This window comes from Triticum aestivum, chromosome 7D (assembly GCF_018294505.1).
Source record: "Triticum aestivum cultivar Chinese Spring chromosome 7D, IWGSC CS RefSeq v2.1, whole genome shotgun sequence".
NCBI lineage: Eukaryota > Viridiplantae > Streptophyta > Magnoliopsida > Poales > Poaceae > Triticum > Triticum aestivum.
In genome coordinates this window covers 430582074-430589155 of record NC_057814.1, presented here as the reverse complement: position 1 = coordinate 430589155, position 7082 = coordinate 430582074, and positions in this window count along the sequence as shown.

Genomic DNA, 7082 nt, shown 5'->3' with positions numbered 1-7082 from the left:
TCGGCCCACCTCCGGTGCCCATCTTCTGGTATATAAGTGATTTTGACCTAGAAAAAATCATAATGATACTTTTGGGATGGAGCGCCGCCGCCTCGAGGCGGAACTTGGGCAGGAGCACTTTTGCCCTCTAGCGGAGCGATTTTACCGGGGGAACTTCCCTCCCGGAGGAGGAAATCATCGTCATCATCATCACCAACAACTCTCCCATCTTGGGGAGGGCAATCTCCATCAACATCTTCACCAGCACCATCTCATCTCAAACCCTAGTTCATCTCTTGTATTCAATCTTATTACCGGAAGTGTAGATTGTTGCTAGGGGGTGACTAGTAGTGTTGATTACATCTTGTAGTTGATTACTATATGGTTTATTTGGTGGAAGATTATATGTCCAGATCCATTATGCATATTAATACCCCTCTGATCATGAGCATGTTGATGAGTTGTGAGTAGTTACTTTTGTTCTTGAGGTCACGGGATAAATCATGTTGCAAGTAATCATGTGAACTTGATATGTGTTCGATATTTTGATAGTATGTATGTTGTGATTCCCTTAGTGGTGTCATGTGAACGTCGACTACATGACACTTCACCATCTTTGGGCCTAAGGGAATGCATTGTGGAGTAGTAAATAGATGGTGGGTTGCGAGAGTGATAGAAACTTAAACCCCAGTTTATGCACTATTCCGTAAGGGGCCGATTGGATCCTAGAGTTTAATGCTATGTTTAGGATTTATCCTTAATACTTTTCTCGTAGTTGCGGATGCTTGCTGGAGGGTTAATCATAAGTAGGAGGTTTGTTCAAGTAAGAACAACACCTAAGCACCGGTCCACCCACATATCAAATTATCAAAGTAGTGAACACAAATCAAACCAACATGATGAAAGTGACTAGATGAAATTCCCATGTACCCTCAAGAACGCTTTGCTTATTATAAGAGACCGTTTTGGCCTGTCCTTTGCCTCAAAAGGATTGAGATACCTTGCTGCATACTTATTGTTACTATCGTTACTTGCTCGTTACAAATTATCTTGGTATCAAACTACTCGCTACTTGCAGTTTCAGCACTTGTAGACACTACCTTACTGAAAACTACTTGTTATTTCCTTCTGCTCCTCGTTGGGTTTGACACTCTTACTTATCCAAAAGAGCTTCAATTGATCCCCTATACTTATGGGTCATCAACAATCACATCGAATGCATGGATCTGCATCTCTCAAATATTACTTTGAACTCCTACCGAGGGACCTTACCGGAGATTACACTCGACAGGTTCTTTCTTGCCAGAGCAAGGGTGCTGAGGGTACTGAGGTTGAACACACATTTAATTAGGAAAGGTGAATGGTATGTTGATCAGAGCCGGCAGGTACTGCAGAATGGAAGAGGCTCCAGAAAAGCTAAACTTCGTATTGGAAGAGCATATGATAGAGCAATTGGAAGTCATTGTGTCGAACCCAAACATGACTTGTCAGCGGCTGATCCCTTTGCAGAAATGACGAGGTTTGCAGTTTGAATTTGGGCATTGTAATCTTTGAATTTGAACCTTGCAATATTTATGGTATTTGTTATATAACGTAATTGGATGTTTAATTTGGTATTGCAATCATTTCATGTTACAAGTATATATATGTTGTTCTTCTGTACACCGAGCATAGATGTTCTGCAGACAGAGCATATCACAACACACACGGACCGCACTAGGTAACCCATCAGCGATGAATTCATCAATCACAAACGGTTATATACCGACAAGCGTTTGCCCACAGTTTGTCCTATTTGCCACGTATCACTGTGCTGGCCTTTGCTCGCGTCCCTCGGCAAGCTGTGCGCGCTGTTAGGCGCCGCGGGGCGCTCTTCTTGCGTGCCTCGGTGCATCTTGTGGACAACTTTTCGTTGCGTGTTCAACTGCTATATGCATATATATGGTTGCTCGCCGTTGAGGCGACCACGGAGCACTCTGCTTGTGTCCCTCCGCGCGCGCTCTGCCAGCAGTTGGGCATGCACACGATCACGTCGGGGACCCCATATGCATGCGGCAGGGCCGCACCCATTGCCACGCGATGCAGTTACGTGCGGCACGATGGAGTTATGCGCTGCAAATTAGAACTGTCAATAGGACCTGCCGATATTCCAGGCCGTCCGGCTTCCCCTTTAATTCCCGCGGCCATTATAACCTTAGTCTCTTCAACCTTTCGATCACGCCCCACAACACAACAAGCACACCCACGATGACACATAGAGAGGGGATGTCTAGCGGTGCTCCAATGGAGTTCGGCGAGCATAAAGTGGAGACCCACGCGAGGGAGACGGATCTCTTGGTGGTGTACACCATCGACCCGGCCGTGGTGGACAACTACATCAATACCGTTGAGCAGTTGCTTGCTCGAGACAAATACAAGGTGGTCGGCATCGACCCCCAGTACACCGCTAGCCGTCCCAACATAGATCAGAAGGTTGCTGCCGCCCAGTTGTGCAGGCACCATCATGTCCTCATCTACCACTACTGCATGGCCACAGAGCCTTCCGACCATTTCACCAGGTTTGTGAATTGCACAGACTACAAGTTTTCCACGGTTGAAACCACCGACGATGTAAAAGCGCTCAGGGTTATGGGCTTGGCCTACCAGAACCTTGTCAAAATCCGTGAGCACTACAGGGTCTGGGGGCAGCACGAAGAATGACTCCCTGGTTGAACTCGCCTCGGCCATCATCGACCCGTACTACGAAAACATGAAGCAGGATGCCAACAGAACACGTCCTGTATCCTGGCACGGGGCTTGGATGCGACAACTGGATGAACCTCACCTTAGGTTCGCGGCCAAGAGCTTGTACACATGCTACGAGATGCACAGGCAGATCGTTGATATGAGAAAGTGCCTTGTTACAGAGATTGAGGAGGCCGGATCAAGCCACAACCAGAGCAAGCATCACAAGAAGTAGATGATGATCAGATGATCGTTTATCCTAGTTAATCATGCATGTAATATATAGTTTACTTTGGTGTGTGTAAATGTCATGTGTGTAGTAGCCACCTATGTAATTATGCATGTAATAGTTTACTTTGGTGTGGGCAAATGCCATGGTTGTAGTAGCCACCTATGTAAGTGGATGTTTAATTTGGTTATGCAACCATGTCCTTATAAGTGTGTATATATATATGTTGCTATTCTGTATGCAATCCCATCACACAACACACATATCTTGTTAAATTGAACCGTTTCTGTTCTCTTGGCTCAATGCAAACAGTTCATCCGAGTGAACCGCATGTCGTATATCGCACACACCTTGATCTGGCTGACTGTTTTTTTGTGTTGCCTAATCACAAACTGTTCATCCGAGTGAACCGTATGCTGTATATCGCACACACCTTCATCTGGCTGCCCGTTTCTTTTGTTCCTCCTCATCGCAAACAGTTAATTGAACTGAACCGTACGCCCTACATCACACACGCAACTAAAACATGAACCGTGTTTGATGCATCCTCCATCGCAAACATTTTGCACCTTTTTTAATGGTTTTTTACACCACCGTTTGTGATTATTGCATCGCACACAGTTTCGTCGAAGGGTCTCTGATCGTAGTGTCACGTTAGCTGCATCCTGCAGTAGTGAACAGACACATTCGGAGATACCTGTAGAGCATCTTTATGATCACCCAGTTACATTGTGACGTTTTATATCACACAAGGCATTCCTCCGGTATCCGGGGGTACTATAATCTCATAGTCGAAGGAATATGTATTTGACATGAAGAAAGCAATAGCAATAAAACTGAATGATCATAATGCTAAGCTAACAAATGGGTCTTGTCCATCACATCATTCTCCTAATGATGTGATCCCGTTCACCAAATGACAACACATGTCTATGGTTAGGAAACTTAACCATCTTTGATTAACGAGCTAGTCTAGTAGAGGCTTTCTAGGGACTCGGTGTTTTGTCTATGTATCCACACATGTATCAAGTTTCCGGTTAATACGATTATAGCATGAATAATAAACATTTATCATGATATAAGGAAATATAAAATAAAAACTTTATTATTGCCTCTAGGGCATATTTCCTTCAGTCTGCCACTTGCACTAGAGTCAATAATCTAGTTCACATCGCCATGTCATTTAACACCAATAGTTCACATCGCCATGTGACCAACACCAAAGGGTTTACTAGAGTCAATAATCTAGTTCACATCTCTATGTGATTAACACCCAAAGAGTACTAAGGTGTGATCATGTTTTGCTTGTGAGAGAAGTTTAGTCAACGGGTCTGCCACATTCAGATCCGTATGTATTTTGCAAATTTCTATGTCTACAATGCTCTAGACGGAGCTACTCTAGCTAATTGCTCCCATGTTCAATACATATCTAGATTGAGACTTAGAGTCATCTAGATCATTGTCAAAGCTTGCATTAACGTAACCCGTTACGACGAACTCTTTGTCACCGCTGTCCAGTGATCTACTCCTGGATCACTATTGTACCCCCTTGCCAAACTCTTGGCAAGGTACACAATAGGTCTGGTATACAGTATGTCATACTTTATAGAACCTATGGCTGAGGCATAGGGAATGACTTTCATTGTCGGGTGGTAGGTGCGACATATGCCAACGGGTGGCTTATCATGGTGGGAGCCAGTAAGACGTCGCCGGTGCCTGGAAACGGGATGAGGCGAAGACATGCACGCCGGCGAATCTTACCCAGGTTCGGGGCTCTCCGTGGAGATAACACCCCTAGTCCTGCTCTGCGGGGTCTCCGCATGATCACTAGATCAGAACGAGTAGCTACAAATGCTCCTTGAGCTGTCAGGTTCAAGGGAGAAGAAGAGCAAGGCTAGCTCTCACTTCCCTCTCTATTTGGTGTGTGTGTAACTCTAAGAAGCCAACCCTTTGCATGGGTGCCTCGGGGGGTTTATATACGCCTACCCCCCTGGGGTACAATTGTAATCCGGCTGGGCACGGGTCCCAGTCGTCAGTGTCTGTGCTCGCCGGCTTCTCCGCCGGCCATTGGGGCCCGTCGACTGGTGGGTCCCGCCGGCTGCCGGCCTCTTGGTCGACAGGCCGGCCCCACTGCCTGGGGGTCTTGTCGGCGGCTGCTTACTGTAGCCTCGCCCCTGATGACGAGGGCTTTGTCGAGGTAAGCGTGGCTACAGTGTGCCGCCTCGAGGGCTCTCACTGTAGCCTTACCTCGTCTTGTCTCCTTAACGTGGCACATGTTTCGAGGGAGGGGGTAGCCGGCTTCTGGGGGCTGGCTACGCCCCTGGCCGACTGGGGGAGGCCGGGCCGCCTTCGTGCCTCTCTCTGGCTAAAGGGGCTCGCCGCCCGCAGGCCGTACTGGCGTCTGTCGTGGATGACGTTGAGGCCAGCATGGCTACAGTGCCGAGCCGGATGGGAGGTGGCTGACCCGTACGGCGTCCTGTGGCCATGCCTGCCTCGGGTTTCGGGGGTAGTGGGACGTACTGTGGCCACACCCCGTCTTGTCACCGTGATGTGGGTGTAGTTTTGGTGGATGCGGTCTTGGCCGGCTTCTCGGAGTCGGCGCTCTTCATGGCCGCCTCTTGGAAGTCGGTCCTCTTGGCGTCGGCTTCTTGGAGTCGGCCATCTCGCAGCTATCTTGGGGGAGGTTTCTGGGGCCGGGTCGCCTTATGAGAGTTGGCTCCTGGGGTAGTCGGCCGGGGGAAGGCGGCCCAATGCTTCGAATGCTTGAAGGCCCAATTGGCCTAATAATTTCTGAAGAACCAGGGGTAGTCAGTTAGGCTACCCGTGGCCATTTACTCTGACAGTAGTCCCCGAAGCTGATTGAGCTTCGAGGTTGGGCGGGAGTCGAGAAGCTCGGTCAGCTTCCTATCTTGACGAGCCGGCAGCTAGGAGCCGGCTTCGGTTGGGCGCGTCGTCTCGGTGAAAAATTGTGAAGTCGGAGGGCGGGAGTCTGTGAGCGCGCGTACCGGGCCGCGGGCTGGCCACTTGCCGCCTGCGAACCACGTGGCATCCCTTGGCTAAAAAGCCTGCCAGCCCACGCGCGCGACGAGACGTCGCCGCAGGTCGGGGGCCCGCCATGCCTACGCCCGGGCCCAGGCGCGGATTCTCTGCGGCCCAAAGCCGCCCGCACATCTTCCTGCGGCGGTTTCGGCACGCCTTTAGGGTGTAATAATCGCGGGGCGTGGGGGGAGTGGGTGCAGTTAATCCCACGTCTCGCCCCACGCCCTGCCTCCTCGGCTTCACCGTGCGAAGCTATAAGTAGGGGGAGGGGGAGAGCGGCAGGCTCTCGCACGCCCCTCCCCTTGCCGCCATCTTCTTCCTTCTGCCCTTTCTTGCAACAGCGCCCTCCGCACCACTCTACCACTCGATTCTCCGCCGCCGCGCTCGTTCTCGCCAGCCCCACGCCACGATGCAGTACGGCGGGGATTGGGACGGCTCCAACATCCATGAGGATCACGTCGAGTTCCTCCGCAAGACGCGGCGGCTGCCCGGCGCGGACAAGGTGCAGGTCCATCTTGCGCCGGCGAAGGAGATTACGCCGGAGCCGGAGGAAGGCGAGCGGGTAGTCTTCCGTTCGCATTTCTTGCGCGGCATCGGCTTGCCCGCGAGTGCCTTCTTCCGCTCCTTTCTCGAGTTCTACCAACTCCAGCCGCACCACCTCACTCCGAACACGGTGGTGTTGCTGTCCGCCTTCGTCACCTTGTGCGAAGGCTACCTCGGCGTCCTCCCCACCCTCGAGCTCTGGGGGGAGTTCTTCCAGTCCAAGCTGGGCACGCGCATGCAGGGCGTGCCGGCTCAGAGTGGCGCCTTCATCGCGATGCGGAGGGTGGCTGCCGACAACCCCTTCCCCGTCATCACGCTGATCCAGTCGGTGAAGCTATGGCAAAAGTCATACTTCTACGTGAAGAACGTCGCCCCGCAGGGCGACTACGTCAATCTGCCGGCTTACGTAGCCGGCCCACCGGCAGGCAGGCGGCCCCAGTGGTCCTATCGGGCCGTGACGCTGACGCCGGCTGGAGCCACAGCTGTCGCCCGACTGCGGGTGATGATCCAGTCGGAGGGCTTGTCGGGGCCCGACCTGCTGGCCGCCTTCGTCACGCGCCGGGTGCTC